Raw genomic sequence first — 21,303 nt, forward strand, 5'->3', positions numbered from 1 at the left:
CCCCTGCAGCTCCTGGTCAACATTCCCATCTCTGTGTGTGCAGGGTGTGCTCTGTATAACCCCCGCTCCTGTTTAACATTCCCATCTCTGTGTGGCCAGAGTGTGCTCTGTATAACCCCAGCAGCTACTGGTCAACATTCCCATCTCTGCATGGCCAGGGTGCGCACTGTTTCCCCCCTGCTCCTTGTCAACATTCCCATCACTGTGTGGCCAGGGTGTGCTGTGTATGACCCCTGCAGCTCCTGGTCAACATTCCCATCTCTGTGTGTCGCGACGGTGTGCTCCGAAAACCCCTGCATCTCCTGGTCAAAATGTCCATCTCTGTGTGGGCACGGTGCGCACTGTTTCTCCCCTGCTCCTGGTCAACATGCCCATCACTGTGTGGCCAGGGTGTGAGCTGTATAACCCCTGCAGCTCTTGGTCAACATTCCAAACTCTGTGTGTGGCCAGGGTGTGCTCTGTATAACTCCTGCAGCTCTTGGTCAACTTTCCCATCTCTGTGTCTGGCCAGAGGGGCGCTCTGTATAACCCCTGCATCTCCTGGTCTACATTCCCATCTCTGTGCGGCCAGGATGTGCACTGTATATCCACTGCAGCTCCTGATCAACATTCCCATTTCTTTGTGGCCAGGGTGTGCTCTGTATTATCCCTATAGCTCCTGGTCAACATTCCCTTCTCTGTGTGTGGCCAGGGAGTGCTCTGTATAACCCCTGCTCCTGGTCAACATTCCAATCTCTGTGTGGCCAGGGTGTGCTCGGTAAACTCCTGCAGCTCCTGGTCAACACTCCCATCTCTGTGTTGCCAGGTTGTGCTCTGTTAACCCCTGCAGCTCATGTTCAACATTGCAATCTCTGTGTGTGGCCACGGTGTGCTCTGTATAACCCCTGCAGCTCCTGGTCAACATTCCCATCTCTGTGTGGCCATGATGTGATCTGTGTAACCCCTGAAGCTCCTGGTCAACATTCCCATCTCTGTGTGGCCAGGGTGCGCACAGCATAACAACTGCAACTCCTAGTCAACATTCCCATCGCTGTGTGGCCAGGGTGTGCTCTGTATAACCCCTGCAGCTCCTGGTCAACATTCTCATCTCTGTGTGGCCAGGGTGTGCTCTGCATTACCCCTACTCCTGGTCAACATTCCCAGCTCTGTGTGTCCAGGGTGTGCCATGTGTAACCCCTGCAGCTGCTGGTCAACACTCCCATCTCTGTGTGGCCAGGTTGTGCTCTGTAAACCCCTGTAGCTCCTGTTCAACATTCCCATCTCTGTGTGGCCAGGGTGTGCTCTGTATAACCCCAGCAGCTGCTGGTCACCATTCCCATCTTTGTGTGGCCAGGGTGTGCTCTGTATTACCCCTGCAACTACTGGTCAAGTTTTCCATCTCTGTGTGGCCAGGTTGTGCTCTGTATAACCCCTGCAGTTTCTGGTCAACATTCCCATCTCTGTGTGAGGCCAGGGTGTGCTCTGTATAACTCGTGCAGCTCCTGGTCAAGATTCCCATCTCCTTGTGGCCAGGGTATGCCCAGTATAATTCCTGCAGGTACTGGTCAACAATTCCATCTATGTGTTTGGCTAGGGTGTGCTCTGTATAACCTCTGCAGCTCCTGGTCAACATTCCCATCTCTGTGTGGACAGGGTGTGCTCTGTATAACCCCTGCAGCTCCTGGTCAACATTCCCATCTCTGTGTGGCAAGGATGTTCTCTGTATAACCCCTGCAGCTCCTGGTCAACATTCCCATCTCTGTGTGTGCAGGGTGTGCTCTGTATAACCCCCGCTCCTGTTTAACATTCCCATCTCTGTGTGGCCAGAGTGTGCTCTGTATAACCCCAGCAGCTACTGGTCAACATTCCCATCTCTGCATGGCCAGGGTGCGCACTGTTAACCCCCTGCTCCTTGTCAACATTCCCATCACTGTGTGGCCAGGGTGTGCTGTGTATGACCCCTGCAGCTCCTGGTCAACATTCCCATCTCTGTGTGTCGCGACGGTGTGCTCCGAAAACCCCTGCATCTCCTGGTCAAAATGTCCATCTCTGTGTGGACACGGTGCGCACTGTTTCTCCCCTGCTCCTGGTCAACATGCCCATCACTGTGTGGCCAGGGTGTGAGCTGTATAATCCCTGCAGCTCTTGGTCAACATTCCAAACTCTGTGTGTGGCCAGGGTGTGCTCTGTATAACTCCTGCAGCTCTTGGTCAACTTTCCCATCTCTGTGTCTGGCCAGGGGGCGCTCTGTATAACCCCTGCATCTCCTGGTCTACATTCCCATCTCTGTGCGGCCAGGATGTGCACTGTATATCCACTGCAGCTCCTGATCAACATTCCCATTTCTTTGTGGCCAGGGTGTGCTCTGTATTATCCCTATAGCTCCTGGTCAACATTCCCTTCTCTGTGTGTGGCCAGGGAGTGCTCTGTATAACCCCTGCTCCTGGTCAACATTCCAATCTCTGTGTGGCCAGGGTGTGCTCGGTAAACTCCTGCAGCTCCTGGTCAACACTCCCATCTCTGTGTTGCCAGGTTGTGCTCTGTTAACCCCTGCAGCTCATGTTCAACATTGCAATCTCTGTGTGTGGCCACGGTGTGCTCTGTATAACCCCTGCAGCTCCTGATCAATATTCCCATCTCTGTGTGGCCAGGATGTGCTCTGTATAACCCCTACAGCTTCTGGTCAACATTCCCTTCTCTGTGTGTGGCCAGGGTGTGCTCTGTATAACCCCTGCTCCTGGTCAACATTCCCATCTCGGTGTGTGGCCAGGGTGTGCTCTGTACAACCCCTGCAGCTCCTTGTCAACATTACCTCCTCTGTGTGGCCAGGGTGTGCTCTGTATAACTCCTGCAGCTATTGGTCAACATTCCCATCTGTGAGTGGTCAGGGTTTGTTCTGTGTAACCCCTGCAGCTCTTGGTCAGCATTCCCATCTCTGTGTGGCCAGGGTGTGCTCTGTATAACCCCTCCAACTCCTGCTCAACATTCCGATTTCTGTGTGTCCTGGGTGTGCTCTGTATAACTCATGCAGCTACTTGTCCACATTCCCATCTCTGTGTGGCCAGGGTGTGCTCTGTATAACCCCTGCATCTGCTGGTCAACATTCCAATCTCTGTCTGTGGCCAGGGTGCGCACTGTATATCCCCTGCAGCTCCTGGTCAACATTCCCATCTCTCTGTGGCCAGGATGTGCTCTGTATAACCCCAGCTCCTGGTCAACATTCCCATCTCTGTGTGGCCAGAGTGTGCTCTGTATAACCCCTGCATCTCCTGGTCAACATTCCCATCTCTGTCTGTGGTCAGGGTGTGCACTGAATAGCCCCGGCAGCTCCTGGTCGTCATTCCCATCTGTGTGTAGCCAGGGTGTGCACTGTGAAGCTCCTGCAGCTCCTGGTCAACATTCCCAGCTCTGTGTGGGCAGAGTGTGCTCTGTATAACTCCAGAAGCTCCTGGTCGACAATCCCATCTCTGTGTGGCCAGTGTGTGCCCTGTATAACCCCTACAACTCCTGGTCAACATTCCCACATCTGTGTTCAGCCAGGGGGTGCTCTGTCTAACTCCTGAAGCTCATGGTCAACATTCCCATATCTGTGTGTAGCCAGGGTGTGCTCTACATAACCCCTGCAGCTCCCAGTCAACATTCCCATCTCTGTGTGGCCAGGGTGTGCTCTGTATAACCACTGCAGCTCCTGGTCAACATTTCCATCTCTGTGTGGCCATGGTGTTTTCTGTATAACCCCTGCTCCTGGTCAACATTCCCATCTCTGTGTGGTCAGGATGTGATCTGTGTAACCCCTGCAGCTCCTGATCAACATTCCCATCTCTGTGTGGCCAGGGTGCCCACAGTAGAACAACTGCAACTGCTAGTCAACATTCCCATCGCTGTGTGGCCAGGGTGTGCTCTGTATAACCCCTGCAGCTCCGGGTCAACATTCCCATCTCTGTGTGGCCAGGGTGTGCTCTGCATCCCCCTGCTCCTGGTCAACATTCCCATCTCTGTTTGGCCAGAGTGTGCTCTGTATTACCCCAGCAGCTCCTGATCAACATTCCCATCTCTGTGTGGCAAGGGTGTGCTTTGTATAACCCCTGCAGCTCCTGGTCAACATTCCCATCTCTTTGTGGCCAGGGTGTGCACTGTATAACCCCTGCAGCTCCTGGTCAACATTCCCTTCTCTGTGTGGCCAGTGTGTTCTCCGTATAACCCCTGCAGCTCCTGGTCAACATTCCCATCTCTGTGTGGCTCGGGTGTGCTCTGTACAACACCTGCACCTGGTCAACATTCCCATCTCTGTGTGGCCAGGGTGTGCTTTGTATAACCCCTGCAACTCCTGGACGACATTCACATATCTGTGTGGCCTGTGTGAGCTTTCGTTAAACCCTGCAGCTGCTGGTAAACATTCCCATCTGTGTGTGTGGCCCGGGTGTGCTCTGTATAACGCCTGCAACTGCTCGTCAACATTCCCATCTCTGTGTGGCCAGGGTGTGCTCCGTATAACTCCTGCAGCTCCTGGTCAACATTCCCATCTCTGTGTGGCCAGGGTTTGCTCTCTATAACCACTGAAGCTTCAGGTCAACATTCCCATCTCTATCTGGCCAGGGTGTGCACTGTGTAACTCCTGCAGCTCCTGGTCAACATTCCCATCTCTGTGTGGGCAGGGTGTGCTCTGTATAACTCCTGCAGCTCATGGTCAACTTTCCCATCTCTGTGTGTGGCCAGGGTGTGCTCTGTATAACCCCTGCTCCTGGTCAACATTCCCAGCTCTGTGTGTCCAGGGTGTGCCATGTGTATCCCCTGCAGCTCCTGGTCAACACTCCCATCTCTGTGTGGCCAGGGTGTGCTCTGTATAACCCCTGCAGCTGCTGGTCAACATTCCCATCTTTGTGTGGCCAGGGTGTGCTTTGTATTACCCCTGCAACTCCTGGTCAACGTTCCCATCTCTGTGTGGCCAGGTTGTACTCTGTTTAACCCCTGCAGTTCCTGGTCAACATTCCCATCTCTGTGTGAGGCCAGGGTGTGCTCTATATAACTCCTGCAGCTCCTGGTCAAGATTCCCATCTCCTTGTGGCCAGGGTATTCCCAGTATAACTCCTGCAGGTCCTGGTCAACAATTCCATCTCTGTGGTTGGCCAGGGTGTGCTCTGTATAACCTCTGCAGCTCCTGATCAACATTCCCATCTCTGTGTGGACAGGGTGTGCTCTGTATAACCCCTGCAGCTCCTGGTCAACATTCCCATCTCTGTGTGGCAAGTGTGTTCTCTGTATAACCCCTGCAGCTCCTGGTCAACATTCCCATCTCTGTGTGTGCAGGGTGTGCTCTGTATAACCCCCGCTCCTGTTTAACATTCCCATCTCTGTGTGGCCATAGTGTGCTCTGTATAAACCCAGCAGCTACTGGTCAACATTCCCATCTCTGCGTGGCCAGGGTGCGCACTGTTTCCCCCCTGCTCCTGGTCAACATTCCCATCACTGTGTGGCCAAGGTGTGCTGTGTATGACCCCTGCAGCTCCTGGTCAACATTCCCAACTCTGTGTGTGGCCACGGTGTGCTCCGAAAACCCCTGCATCTCCTGGTCAAAATGTCCATCTCTGTGTGGCCAGGGTGCGCACTGTTTCCCCCCTGCTCCTGGTCAACATGCCCATCACTGTGTCGCCAGGGTGTGCTCTGTATAACCCCTGCAGCTCTTGGTCAACACTCCCATCTCTGTGTTGCCAGGTTGTGCTCTGTTAACCCCTGCAGCTCATGTTCAACATTGCAATCTGTGTGTGTGGCCACGGTGTGCTCTGTATAACCCCTGCAGCTCTTGATTAACATTCCAATCTCTGTGTGTGGCCAGGGTGTGCTCTGTATAACTTCTGCAGCTCTTGGTCAACTTTCCCATCTCTGTGTGTGGCCAGGGGGCGCTCTGTATAACCCCTGCAGCTCCTGGTCAACATTCCCATCTCTGTGCGGCCAGGATGTGCACTGTATATCCACTGCAGCTCCTGATCAACATTCCCATCTCTGTGTGGCCAGGGTGTGCTCTGTATAAACCCTGCAGCTCATGGTCAACATTCCCAGCTCTGTGTGTCCAGGGTGTGCCATGTGTAACCCCTGCAGCTCCTTGTCAACATTCCCATCTCTGTGCGGCCAGGATGTGCACTGTCTCTCCACTGCAGCTCCTGATCAACATTCCCATCTCTGTGTGGCCAGGGTGTGCTCTGTATAACCCCTACAGCTTCTGGTCAACATTCCTTTCTCTGTGTGTGGCCAGGGTGTGCTCTGTATAACCCCTGCTGCTGGTCAACATTCCCATCTCGGTGTGTGGCCAGGATGTGCTCTGTATAAACCCTGCAGCTCCTTGTCAACATTACCTCCTCTGTGTGGCCAGGGTGTGCTCTGTATAACTCCTGCAGCTATTGGTCAACATTCCCATCTGTGAGTGGTCAGGGTTTGCTCTTTGTAACCCCTGCAGCTCCTGGTCAGCATTCCCATCTCTGTGTGGTCGGGGTATGCACTGTATAACCCCTGCAACTCCTGCTCAACATTCCGATTTCTGTGTGTCCAGGGTGTACTCTGTATAACTCATGAAGCTACTTGTCCACATTCCCATCTCTGTGTGGCCAGGCTGTGCACTGTATATCCCCTGCAGCTCCAGGTCAACATTCCCATCTCTGTGTGGCCAGAATGTGCTCTGTATAACCCCTGCATCTCCTGGTCAACATTCCCATCTCTGTCTGTGGCCAGGGTGCGCACTGTATATTCCCTGCAGCTCATGGTCAACATTCCCATCTGTCTGTGGCCAGGATGTGCTCTGTATAACCCCAGCTTCTGGTCAACATTCCCATCTCTGTGTGGCCAGAGTGTGCTCTGTATAACCCCTGCATCTCCTGGTCAACATTCCCATCTCTGTCTGTGGCCAGGGTGTGCACTGTATAACCCCGGCAGCTCCTGGTCATCATTCCCATCTGTGTGTAGCCAGGGTGTGCACTGTGAAGCTCCTGCAGCTCCTGGTCAACATTCCCAGCTCTGTGTGTGCAGCGTGCACTCTGTATAACTCCAGAAGCTCCTGGTCGACAATCCCATCTCTGTGTGGCCAGTGTGTGCTCTGTATAACCCCTACAACACCTGGTCAACATTCCCACATCAGTGTTGAGCCAGGGTGTGCTCTGTCTAACTCCTGAAGCTCATGGTCAACATTCCCATCTCTGTGTGGCCATGGTGTGCTCTGCATAACTTCTGCAGCTCCTGGTTAACATTCCCATCTCTGTCTGTGGCCAGGGTGCGCACTGTATATTCCCTGCAGCTCCCAGTCAACATTCCCATCTCTGTGTGGCCAGGGTGTGCTCTGTATCACCACTGCAGCTCCTGGTCAACATTCCCATCTCTGTGCGGCCATGGTGTGCTCTGTATAACCCCTGCTCCTGGTCAACATTCCAATCTCTGTGTGGCCATGATGTGATCTGTGTAACCCCTGAAGCTCCTGGTCAACATTCCCATCTCTGTGTGGCCAGGGTGCGCACAGTATAAGAACTGCAACTCCTAGTCAACATTCCCATCGCTGTGTGGCCAGGGTGTGCTCTGTATAACCCCTGCAGCTCCTGGTCAACATTCTCATCTCTGTGTAGCCAGGGTGTGCTCTGCATTACCCCTACACCTGGTCAACATTCCCAGCTCTGTGTGTCCAGGGTGTGCCATGTGTAACCCCTGCAGCTGCTGGTCAACACTCCCATCTCTGTGTGGCCAGGTTGTGCTCTGTAAACCCCTGCAGCTCCTGTTCAACATTCCCATCTCTGTGTGGCCAGGGTGTGCTCTGTATAACCCCTGCAGCTGCTGGTCAACATTCCCATCTTTGTGTGGCCAGGGTGTGCTCTGTATTACCCCTGCAACTACTGGTCAAGTTTCCCATCTCTGTGTGGCCAGGTTGTGCTCTGTATAACCCCTGCAGTTCCTGGTCAACATTCCCATCTCTGTGTGAGGCCAGGGTGTGCTCTGTATAACTCGTGCAGCTCCTGGTCAAGATTCCCATCTCCTTGTGGCCAGGGTATGCCCAGTATAATTCCTGCAGGTACTGGTCAACAATTCCATCTATGTGTTTGGCTAGGGTGTGCTCTGTATAACCTCTGCAGCTCCTGGTCAACATTCCCATCTCTCTGTGGACAGGGTGTGCTCTGTATAACCCCTGCAGCTCCTGGTCAACATTCCCATCTCTGTGTGGCAAGGATGTTCTCTGTATAACCCCTGCAGCTCCTGGTCAACATTCCCATCTCTGTGTGTGCAGGGTGTGCTCTGTATAACCCCCGCTCCTGTTTAACATTCACATCTCTGTGTGGCCAGAGTGTGCTCTGTATAACCCCAGCAGCTACTGGTCAACATTCCCATCTCTGCATGGCCAGGGTGCGCACTGTTTCCCCCCTGCTCCTTGTCAACATTCCCATCACTGTGTGGCCAGGGTGTGCTGTGTATGACCCCTGCAGCTCCTGGTCAACATTCCCATCTCTGTGTGTCGCGACGGTGTGCTCCGAAAACCCCTGCATCTCCTGGTCAAAATGTCCATCTCTGTGTGGACACGGTGCGCACTGTTTTCCCCCTGCTCCTGGTCAACATGCCCATCACTGTGTGGCCAGGGTGTGAGCTGCATAGCCCCTGCAGCTCTTGGTCAACATTCCAAACTCTGTGTGTGGCCAGGGTGTGCTCTGTATAACTCCTGCAGCTCTTGGTCAACTTTCCCATCTCTGTGTCTGGCCAGGGGGCGCTCTGTATAACCCCTGCATCTCCTGGTCTACATTCCCATCTCTGTGCGACCAGGATGTGCACTGTATATCCACTGCAGCTCCTGATCAACATTGCCATTTCTGTGTGGCCAGGGTATGCTCTGTATTATCCCTATAGCTCCTGGTCAACATTCCCTTCTCTGTGTGTGGCCAGGGAGTGCTCTGTATAACCCCTGCTCCTGGTCAACATTCCAATCTCTGTGTGGCCAGGGTGTGCTCGGTAAACTCCTGCAGCTCCTGGTCAACACTCCCATCTCTGTGTTGCCAGGTTGTGCTCTGTTAACCCCTGCAGCTCATGTTCAACATTGCAATCTCTGTGTGTGGCCACGGTGTGCTCTGTATAACCCCTGCAGCTCCTGATCAATATTCCCATCTCTGTGTGGCCAGGATGTGCTCTGTATAACCCCTACAGCTTCTGGTCAACATTCCCTTCTCTGTGTGTGGCCAGGGTGTGCTCTGTATAACCCCTGCTCCTGGTCAACATTCCCATCTCGGTGTGTGGCCAGGGTGTGCTCTGTACAACCCCTGCAGCTCCTTGTCAACATTACCTCCTCTGTGTGGCCAGGGTGTGCTCTGTATAACTCCTGCAGCTATTGGTCAACATTCCCATCTGTGAGTGGTCAGGGTTTGTTCTGTGTAACCCCTGCAGCTCTTGGTCAGCATTCCCATCTCTGTGTGGCCAGGGTGTGCTCTGTATAACCCCTCCAACTCCTGCTCAACATTCCGATTTCTGTGTGTCCTGGGTGTGCTCTGTATAACTCATGCAGCTACTTGTCCACATTCCCATCTCTGTGTGGCCAGGCTGTGCACTGTATAACCCCTGCATCTGCTGGTCAACATTCCAATCTCTGTCTGTGGCCAGGGTGCGCACTGTATATCCCCTGCAGCTCCTGGTCAACATTCCCATCTGTGTGTGGCCAGGATGTGCTCTGTATAACCCCAGCTCCTGGTCAACATTCCCATCTCTGTGCGGCCAGAGTGTGCTCTGTATAACCCCTGCATCTCCTGGTCAACATTCCCATCTCTGTCTGTGGTCAGGGTGTGCACTGTATAGCCCCGGCAGCTCCTGGTCGTCATTCCCATCTGTGTGTAGCCAGGGTGTGCACTGTGAAGCTCCTGCAGCTCCTGGTCAACATTCCCAGCTGTGTGTGGGCAGAGTGTGCTCTGTATAACTCCAGAAGCTCCTGGTCGACAATCCCATCTCTGTGTGGCCAGTGTGTGCCCTGTATAACCCCTACAACTCCTGGTCAACATTCCCACATCTGTGTTGAGCCAGGGTGTGCTCTGTCTAACTCCTGAAGCTCATGGTCAACATTCCCATCTCTGTGTGTAGCCAGGGTGTGCTCTACATAACCCCTGCAGCTCCCAGTCAACATTCCCATCTCTGTGTGCCCAGGGTGTGCTCTGTATAACCACTGCAGCTCCTGGTCAACATTTCCATCTCTGTGTGGCCATGGTGTTTTCTGTATAACCCCTGCTCCTGGTCAACATTCCCATCTCTGTGTGGCCAGGATGTGATCTGTGTAACCCCTGCAGCTCCTGGTCAACATTCCCATCTCTGTGTGGCCAGGGTGCGCACAGTAGAACAACTGCAACTGCTAGTCAACATTCCCATCGCTGTGTGGCCAGGGTGTGCTCTGTATAACCCCTGCAGCTCCGGGTCAACATTCCCATCTCTGTGTGGCCAGGATGTGCTCTGCATTCCCCCTGCTCCTGGTCAACATTCCCATCTCTGTGTGGCCAGAGTGTGCTCTGTATTACCCCAGCAGCTCCTGATCAACATTCCCATCTCTGTGTGGCAAGGGTGTGCTTTGTATAACCCCTGCAGCTCCTGGTCAACATTCCCATCTCTTTGTGGCCAGGGTGTGCACTATATAAACCCTGCAGCTCCTGGTCAACATTCCCTTCTCTGTGTGGCCAGTGTGTTCTCCGTATAACCCCTGCAGCTCCTGGTCAACATTCCCATCTCTGTGTGGCTCGGGTGTGCTCTGTACAACACCTGCACCTGGTCAACATTCCCATCTCTGTGTGGCCAGAGTGTGCTCTGCATAACCCCTGCAGCTCCAGGACAACATTCCCATCTCTGTGTGGCCAGGGTGTGCTCTGTATAACCCCTGCAACTCCTGGACGACATTCACATATCTGTGTGGCCTGTGTGAGCTTTCGTTAAACCCTGCAGCTGCTGGTCAACATTCCCATCTGTGTGTGTGGCCCGGGTGTGCTCTGTATAACGCCTGCAACTGCTCGTCAACATTCCCATCTCTGTGTGGCCAGGGTGTGCTCCGTATAACTCCTGCAGCTCCTGGTCAACATTCCCATCTCTGTGTGGTCAGGGTTTGCTCTCTATAACCACTGCAGCTTCAGGTCAACATTCCCATCTCTATCTGGCCAGGGTGTGCACTGTGTAACTCCTGCAGCTCCTGGTCAACATTCCCATCTCTGTGTGGGCAGGGTGTGCTCTGTATAACTCCTGCAGCTCATGGTCAACTTTCCCATCTCTGTGTGTGGCCAGGGTGTGCTCTGTATAACCCCTGCTCCTGGTCAACATTCCCAGCTCTGTGTGTCCAGGGTGTGCCATGTGTATCCCCTGCAGCTCCTGGTCAACACTCCCATCTCTGTGTGGCCAGGGTGTGCTCTTTATAACCCCTGCAGCTGCTGGTCAACATTCCCATCTTTGTGTGGCCAGGGTGTGCTTTGTATTACCCCTGCAACTCCTGGTCAACGTTCCCATCTCTGTGTGGCCAGGTTGTACTCTGTTTAACCCCTGCAGTTCCTGGTCAACATTCCCATCTCTGTGTGAGGCCAGGGTGTGCTCTATATAACTCCTGCAGCTCCTGGTCAAGATTCCCATCTCCTTGTGGCCAGGGTATTCCCAGTATAGCTCCTGCCGGTCCTGGTCAACAATTACATCTCTGTGTTTGGCCAGGGTGAGCTCTTTATAACCTCTGCAGCTCCTGGTCAACATTCCCATCTCTGTGTGGACAGGGTGTGCTCTGTATAACCCCTGCAGCTCCTGGTCAACATTCCCATCTCGGTGTGTGCAGGGTGTGCTCTGTATAACCCCCGCTCCTGTTTAACATTCCCATCTCTGTGTGGCCATAGTGTGCTCTGTATAAACCCAGCAGCTACTGGTCAACATTCCCATCACTGCGTGGCCAGGGTGCGCACTGTTTCCCCCCTGCTCCTGGTCAACGTTCCCATCACTGTGTGGCCAGGGTGTGCTGTGTATGACCCCTGCAGCTCCTGGTCAACATTCCCAACTCTGTGTGTGGCCACGGTGTGCTCCGAAAACCCCTGCATCTCCTGGTCAAAATGTCCATCTCTGTGTGGCCAGGGTGCGCACTGTTTCCCCCCTGCTCCTGGTCAACATGCCCATCACTGTGTCGCCAGGGTGTGCTCTGTATAACCCCTGCAGCTCTTGGTCAACATTCCAATCTCTGTGTGTGGCCAGGGTGTGCTCTGTATAACTCCTGCAGCTCTTGGTCAACTTTCCCATCTCTGTGTGTGGCCAGGGGGCGCTCTGTATAACCCCTGCATCTCCTGGTGAACATTCCCATCTCTGTGCGGCCAGGATGTGCACTGTATATCCACTGCAGCTCCTGATCAACATTCCCATTTCTGTGTGTCCAGGGTGTGCTCTGTATTATCCCTATAGCTCCTGGTCAACATTCCCTTCTCTGTGTGTGGCCAGGGAGTGCTCTGTATAACCGCTGCTCCTGGTCAACATTCCAATCTCTGTGTATGGCCAGGGTGTGCTCTGTATAACCCCTGCAGCTCCTGGTCAACATTACCTCCTCTGTGTGGCCAGGGTGTGCTCGGTAAACTCCTGCAGCTCTTGGTCAACACTCCCATCTCTGTGTTGCCAGGTTGTGCTCTGTTAACCCCTGCAGCTCACGTTCAACATTGCAATCTGTGTGTGTGGCCACGGTGTGCTCTGTATAACCCCTGCAGCTCTTGATTAACATTCCAATCTCTGTGTGTGGCCAGGGTGTGCTCTGTATAACTTCTGCAGCTCTTGGTCAACTTTCCCATCTCTGTGTGTGGCCAGGGGGCGCTCTGTATAACACCTGCAGTTCCTGGTCAACATTCCCATCTCTGTGCGGCCAGGATGTGCACTGTATATCCACTGCAGCTCCTGATCAACATTCCCATCTCTGTGTGGCCAGGGTGTGCTCTGTATAAACCCTGCAGCTCATGGTCAACATTCCCAGCTCTGTGTGTCCAGGGTGTGCCATGTGTAACCCCTGCAGCTCCTGGTCAACATTCCCATCTCTGTGCGGCCAGGATGTGCACTGTCTCTCCACTGCAGCTCCTGATCAACATTCCCATCTCTGTGTGGCCAGGGTGTGCTCTGTATAACCCCTACAGCTTCTGGTCAACATTCCTTTCTCTGTGTGTGGCCAGGGTGTGCTCTGTATAACCCCTGCTGCTGGTCAACATTCCCATCTCGGTGTGTGGCCAGGATGTGCTCTGTATAAACCCTGCAGCTCCTTGTCAACATTACCTCCTCTGTGTGGCCAGGGTGAGCTCTGTATAACTCCTGCAGCTATTGGTCAACATTCCCATCTGTGAGTGGTCAGGGTTTGCTCTTTGTAACCCCTGCAGCTCCTGGTCAGCATTCCCATCTCTGTGTGGTCGGGGTGTGCACTGTATAACCCCTGCAACTCCTGCTCAACATTCCGATTTCTGTGTGTCCAGGGTGTACTCTGTATAACTCATGCAGCTACTTGTCCACATTCCCATCTCTGTGTGGCCAGGCTGTGCACTGTATATCCCCTGCAGCTCCAGGTCAACATTCCCATCTCTGTGTGGCCAGAATATGCTCTGTATAACCCCTGCATCTCCTAGTCAACATTCCCATCTCTGTCTGTGGCCAGGGTGCGCACTGTATATTCCCTGCAGCTCATGGTCAACATTCCCATCTGTCTGTGGCCAGGATGTGCTCTGTATAACCCCAGCATCTGGTCAACATTCCTATCTCTGTGTGGCCAGAGTGTGCTCTGTATAACCCCTGCATCTCCTGGTCAACATTCCCATCTCTGTCTGTGGCCACGGTGTGCACTGTATAACCCCGGCAGCTCCTGGTCATCATTCCCATCTGTGTGTAGCCAGGGTGTGCACTGTGAAGTTCCTGCAGCTCCTGGTCAACATTCCCAGCTCTGTGTGGGCAGCGTGTACTCTGTATAACTCCAGAAGCTCCTGGTCGACAATCCCATCTCTGTGTGGCCAGTGTGTGCTTTGTATAACCCCTACAACACCTGGTCAACATTCCAACATCTGTGTTGAGCCAGGGTGTGCTCTGTCTAACTCCTGAAGCTCATGGTCAACATTCCCATCTCTGTGTGTAGCCAGGGTGTGCTCTACATAACCCCTGCAGCTCCCAGTCAACATTCCCATCTCTGTGTGGCCAGGGTGTGCTCTGTATAACCACTGCAGCTCCTGGTCAACATTCCCATCTCTGTGTGGCCATGGTGTGCTCTGTATAACTTCTGCAGCTCTTGGTCAACTTTCCCATCTCTGTGTGTGGCCAGGGGGCGCTCTGTATAACCCCTGCAGCTCCTGGTCAACATTCCCATCTCTGTGAGGCCAGGATGTGCACTGTATATCCACTGCAGCTCCTGACCAACATTCCCATCTCTGTGTGGCCAGGGTGTGCTCTGTATAACCCCTGCTGCTCATGGTCAACATTCCCAGCTCTGTGTGTCCAGGGTGTGCCATGTGTAACCCCTGCAGCTCCTGGTCAACATTCCCATCTCTGTGCGGCCAGGATGTGCACTGTCTCTCCACTGCAGCTCCTGATCAACATTCCCATCTCTGTGTGGCCAGTGTGTGCTCTGTATTACCCCTACAGCTTCTGGTCAACATTCCTTTCTCTGTGTGTGGCCAGGGTGTGCTCTGTATAACCCCTGCTGCTGGTCAACATTCCCATCTCGGTGTGTGGCCAGAATGTGCTCTGTATAAACCCTGCAGCTCCTTGTCAACATTACCTCCTCTGTGTGGCCAGGGTGTGCTCTGTATAACTCCTGCAGCTATTGGTCAAGATTCCCATCTGTGAGTGGTCAGGGTTTACTCTTTGTAACCCCTGCAGCTCCTGGTCAGCATTCCCATCTCTGTGTGGCCAGGGTGTGCACTGAATAACCCCTGCAACTCCTGCTCAACATTCCGATTTCTGTGTGTCCAGGGTGTGCTCTGTATAACTCATGCAGCTACTTGTCCACATTCCCATCTCTGTGTGGCCAGGCTGTGCTCTGTATAACCCCTGCATCTCCTGGTCAACATTCCCATCTCTGTCTGCGGCCAGGGTGCGCACTGTATATTCCCTGCAGCTCATGGTCAACATTCCCATCTCTGTGTGGCCAGGATGTGCTCTGTATAACCCCAGCTCCTGGTCAACATTCCCATCTCTGTGTGGCCAGAGTGTGCTCTGTATAACCCCTGCATCTCCTGGTCAACATTCCCATCTCTGTCTGTGGCAAGGGTGTGCACTGTATAACCCCGGCAGCTCCTGGTCATCATTCCCATCTGTGTGTAGCCAGGGTGTGCACTGTGAAGCTCCTGCAGCTCCTGGTCAACATTCCCAGCTCTGTGTGGCCAGTGTGTGCTCTGTATAACCCCTACAACACCTGGTCAACATTCCCACATCTGCGTTGAGCCAGGGTGTGCTCTGTCTAACTCCTGAAGCTCATGGTCAACATTCCCATCTCTGTGTGTAGCCAGGGTGTGCTCTACATAACCCCTGCAGCTCCCAGTCAACATTCCCATCTCTGTGTGGCCAGGGTGTGCTCTGTTTCACCACTGCAGCTCCTGGTCAACATTCCCATCTCTGTGTGGCCATGGTGTGCTCTGTATAACCCCTGCTCCTGGTCAACATTCCCATCTCTGTGTGGCCAGGATGTGATCTGTGTAACCCCTGCAGCTCCTGGTCAACATTCCCATCTCTGTGTGGCCAGGGTGCGCACAGTATAACAACTGCAACTCATAGTCAACATTCCCATCGCTGTGTGGCCAGGGTGTGCTCTGTATAACCCCTGCAGCTCCTGGTCAACATTCCCATCTCTGTGTGGCCAGGGTGTGCTCTGCATTACCCCTCCTGCTGGTCAACATTCCCATCTCTGTACGGCCAGAGTGTGCTCTGTATAACCCCTGCAGCTCCTGGTCAACATTCCCATCTCTGTGTGGCCAGGGTGTGCACTGTATAACCCCTGCAGCTCCTGGTCAACATTCCCTTCTCTGTGCGGCCAGTGTGTTCTCTGTATAACCCCTGCAGCTCCTGGTCAACATTCCCATCTCTGTGTGGCTCGGGTGTGCTCTGTACAACACCTGCACCTGGTCAACATTCCCATCTCTGTGTGGCTAGAGTGTGCTCTGCATAACCCCTGCAGCTCCTGGACAACATTCCCATCTCTGTGTGGCCAGGGTGTGCTCTGTATAACCCCTGCAACTCCTGGACGACATTCACATCTCTGTGTGGCCTGTGTGTGCTTTCGTTAAACCCTGCAGCTGCTGGTCAACATTCCCATCTGTGTGTGTGGCCCGGGTGTGCTCTGTATAACCACTGCAACTGCTCGTCAACATTCCCATCTCTGTGTGGCCAGGGTGTGCTCCGTATAACTTCTGCAGCACCTGGTCAACATTCCCATCTCTGTGTGGTCAGGGTTTGCTCTCTATAACCCCTGCAGCTTCTGGTCAACATTCCCATCTCTATCTGGCCAGGGGGTGCACTGTTTAACTACTGCAGCTCCTGGTCAACTTTCCCATCTCTGTGTGGGCAGGGTGTGCTCTGTATAACTCCTGCAGCCCATGGTCAACTTTCCCATCTCTGTGTGGCAAGGGTGTGCGCTGTATAACCCCGGCCGCTCCTGGTCAACATTCCCATCTGTGTGTGGCCAGGTTGTGCACTGTATAACCCCTGCAGCTCCTGGTCAACATTCCCATCTCTGTGCTGCCATGATATGCACTGGAAACCACTGCAGCTCCTGACAACATTCCCATCTCTGTGTGACCAGGGTGTGCTCTGTCTAACCACTACAGCACCTGGTCAACATTCCCTTCTCTGTGTGTCCAGGGTGTGCTCTGTATAACCCCTGCTCCTGGTCAACATCCCATCTCTGTGTGGCCAGGGTATGCACTGTATAACCCCGGCAGCTCCTGGTCAACATTCCCATCTGTGTGTGGCCAGGGTGAGCTCTGTGTAACTCCTTCAGCTCCTGGTCAACAATCCCATCTCAGTGTGCTCAGGGTGTGCTCTGTATAACCACAGCAGCTAATGGTCAACATTCCTATCTCTGTGTGGCCAGGGTGTGCACTGTCTAACCCTTGCAGCTCCTGGTCAACATACCCATTTCTGTGTGGCCAGGGTGTGCGCTGTATAACTCCTGCAGCTCCTGTTCAACATTCCCATTTCTTTGTGGCCAGGGAGTGCTCTGTATTACCCCAGCAGCTCCTGGTGAACATTCCCATCTCTGTGAACAGGGTGTGCACTGTCTAACCCCTGCAGCTCGTGGTCAACATTCCCATCTCGGTGTGTGGCCATGGTGTGCTGTGTATAACCCCTGCAGCTCCTTGTCAACATTACCTCCTCTGTGTGGCCACGGTGTGCTCTGTATAACTCCTGCAGCTCCTGGTCAACATTCCCATCTCTCTGCGGCCAGGATGTGCACTCTATATCCACTGCAGCTCATGATCAACATTCACATCTCTGTGTGGCCAGGGTGTGCTCTGTATAATCCCTATAGCTCCTGGTCAACATTCCCTTCTCTGTGTGTGGCCAGGGTGTGCTCTGTATAATCCCTATAGCTCCTGGTCAACATTCCCTTCTCTGTGTGTGGCCAGGGTGTGCTCTGTATAACCCCTGCTCCTGGTCAACATTCCCAGCTCTGTGTGTCCAGGGTGTGCCATGTGTAACCCCTGCAGCTCCTGGTCAACATTCCCATCTCTGTGTGCGGCCAGGGTGTGCTCTGTATAACCTCTGCAGCTCCTGGTCATCATTCCCATCTGTGTGTAGCCAGGGTGTGCACTGTGAAGCTCCTGCAGCTCCTGGTCAACATTCCCAGCTCTGTGTGGGCAGCGTGTACTCTGTATAACTCCAGAAGCTCCTGGTCGACAATCCCATCTCTGTGTGGCCAGTGTGTGCTCTGTATAACCCCTACAACACCTGATCAACATTCCCACATCTGTGTTGAGCCAGGGTGTGCTCTGTCTAACTCCTGAAGCTCATGGTCAACATTCCCATCTCTGTGTGTAGCCAGGGTGTGCTCTACATGACCCCTGCAGCTCCCAGTCAACATTCCCATCTCTGTGTGGCCAGGGTGTGCTCTGTATAACCACTGCAGCTCCTGGTCAACATTCCCATCTCTGTGTGGCCATGGTGTGGCCTGTATAACTTCTGCAGCTCTTGGTCAACTTTCCCATCTCTGTGTGTGGCCAGGGGGCGCTCTGTATAACCCCTGCAGCTCCTGGTCAACATTCCCATCTCTGTGCGGCCAGGATGTGCACTGTATATCCACTGCAGCTCCTGATCAACATTCCCATCTCTGTGTGGCCAGGGTGTGCTCTGTATAACCCCTGCTGCTCATGGTCAACATTCCCAGCTCTGTGTGTCCAGGGTGTGCTATGTGTAACCCCTGCAGCTCCTGGTCAACATTCCCATCTCTGTGCGGCCAGGATGTGCACTGTCTCTCCACTGCAGCTCCTGATCAACATTCCCATCTCTGTGTGGCCAGTGTGTGCTCTGTATAACCCCTACAGCTTCTGGTCAACATTCCTTTCTCTGTGTGTTGCCAGGGTGTGCTCTGTATAACCCCTGCTGCTGGTCAACATTCCCATCTCGGTGTGTGGCCAGAATGTGCTCTGTATAAACCTTGCAGCTCCTTGTCAACATTACCTCCTCTGTGTGGCCAGGGTGTGCTCTGTATAACTCCTGCAGCTATTGGTCAACATTCCCATCTGTGAGTGGTCAGGGTTTACTCTTTGTAAGCCCTGCAGCTCCTGGTCAACATTCCCATCTCTGTGTGGCCAGGATGTGCTCTGTATAATCCCAGCTCCTGGTCAACATTCCCATCTCTGTGTGGCCAGAGTGTGCTCTGTATAACCCCTGCATCTCCTGGTCAACATTCCCATCTCTGTCTGTGGCCAGGGTGTGCACTGTATAACCCCGGCAGCTCCTGGTCATCATTCCCATCTGTGTGTAGCCAGGGTGTGCACTGTGAAGCTCCTGCAGCTCCCGGTCAACATTCCCAGCTCTGGGTGGGCAGCGTGTACTCTGTATAACTCCAGAAGCTCTTGGTCGACAATCCCATCACTGTGTGGCCAGTGTGTGCTCTGTATAACCCCTACAACACCTGGTCAACATTCCCACATCTGCGTTGAGCCAGGGTGTGCTCTGTCTAACTCTTGAAGCTCATGGTCAACATTCCCATCTCTGTGTGTAGCCAGGGTGTGCTCCACATAACCCCTGCAGCTCCCAGTCAACATTCCCATCTCTGTGTGGCCAGGGTGTGCTCTGTATAACCACTGCAGCTCCTGGTCAACATTCCCATCTCTGTGTGGCCATGGTGTGCTCTGTATAACCCCTGCTCCTGGTCAACATTCCCATCTCTGTGTGGCCAGGATGTGATCTGTGTAACCCCTGCAGCTCCTGGTCAACATTCCCATCTCTGTGTGGCCAGGGTGCGCACAGTATAACAACTGCAACTCATAGTCAACATTCCCATCGCTGTGTGGCCAGTGTGTGCTCTGTATAACCCCTGCAGCTCCTGGTCAACATTCCCATCCCTGTGTGGCCAGGGTGTGCTCTGCATAACCCCTCCTCCTGGTCAACATTCCCATCTCTGTACGGCCAGAGTGTGCTCTGTATAACCCCAGCAGCTCCTGACCAACATTCCCATCTCTGTGTGGCCAGGGTGTGCTCTGTATAACCCCTGCAGCTCCTGGTCAACATTCCCATCTCTGTGTGGCCAGGGTGTGCACTGTATAACCCCTGCAGCACCTGGTCAACATTCCCTTCTCTGTGTGGCCAGTGTGTTCTCTGTATAACCCCTGCAGCTCCTGGTCAACATTCCCATCTCTGTGTGGCTCGGGTGTGCTCTGTACAACACCTGCACCTGGTCAACATTCCCATCTCTGTGTGGCCAGAGTGTGCTCTGCATAACCCCTGCAGCTCCTGGACAACATTCCCATCTCTGTGTGGCCAGGGTGTGCTCTGTATAACCCCTGCAACTCCTGGACGACATTCACATCTCTGTGTGGCCTGTGTGTGCTTTCGTTAAACCCTGCAGCTGCTGGTCAACATTCCCATCTGTGTGTGTGGCCCGGGTGTGCTCTGTATAACCACTGCAACTGCTCGTCAACATTCCCATCTCTGTGTGGCCAGGGTGTGCTCCGTATAACTCCTGCAGCTCCTGGTCAACATTCCCATCTCTGTGTGGTCAGGGTTTGCTCTCTATAAGCCCTGCAGCTTCTGGTCAACATTCCCATCTCTATCTGGCCAGGGGGTGCACTGTGTAACTCCTGCAGCTCCTGGTCAACATTCCCATCTCTGTGTGGGCAGGGTGTGCTCTGTATAACTCCTGCAGCTCATGGTCAACTTTCCCATCTCTGTATGGCAAGGGTGTGCACTGTATAACCCCGGCCGCTCCTGGTCAACATTCCCATCTGTGTGTGGCCAGGTTGTGCACTGTATAACCCCTGCAGCTCCTGGTCAACATTCCCATCTCTGTGCTGCCATGATATGCACTGGAAACCACTGCAGCTCCTGACAACATTCCCATCTCTGTGTGACCAGGGTGTGCTCTGTATAACCACTGCAGCTCCTGGTCAACATTCACATCTCTGTGTGGCCATGGTGTGCTCTGTATAACTTCTGCAGCTCTTGGTCAACTTTCCCATCTCTGTGTGTGGCCAGGGGGCGCTCTGTATAACCCCTGCAGCTCCTGGTCAACATTCCCATCTCTGTGCGGCCAGGATGTGCACTGTATATCCACTGCAGCTCCTGATCAACATTCCCATCTCTGTGTGGCCAGGGTGTGCTCTGTATAACCCCTGCTGCTCATGGTCAACATTCCCAGCTCTGTGTGTCCAGGGTGTGCCATGTGTAACCCCTGCAGCTCCTGGTCAACATTCCCATCTCTGTGCGACCAGGATGTGCACTGTCTCTCCACTGCAGCTCCTGATCAACATTCCCATCTCTGTGTGGCCAGTGTGTGCTCTGTATAACCCCTACAGCTTCTGGTCAACATTCCTTTCTCTGTGTGTGGCCAGGGTGTGCTCTGTATAACCCCTGCTGCTGGTCAACATTCCCATCTCGGTGTGTGGCCAGAATGTGCTCTGTATAAACCCTGCAGCTCCTTGTCAACATTACCTCCTCTGTGTGGCCAGGGTGTGCTCTGTATAACTCCTGCAGCTATTGGTCAACATTCCCATCTGTGAGTGGTCAGGGTTTACTCGTTGTAACCCCTGCAGCTCCTGGTCAGCATTCCCATCTCTGTGTGGCCAGGGTGTGCACTGAATAACCCCTGCAACTCCTGCTCAACATTCCGATTTCTGTGTGTCCAGGGTGTGCTCTATATAACTCATG

Source organism: Scyliorhinus torazame, chromosome 20 (genome assembly GCF_047496885.1).
Source record: "Scyliorhinus torazame isolate Kashiwa2021f chromosome 20, sScyTor2.1, whole genome shotgun sequence".
In the NCBI taxonomy this organism is placed as follows: Eukaryota; Metazoa; Chordata; class Chondrichthyes; order Carcharhiniformes; family Scyliorhinidae; genus Scyliorhinus; species Scyliorhinus torazame.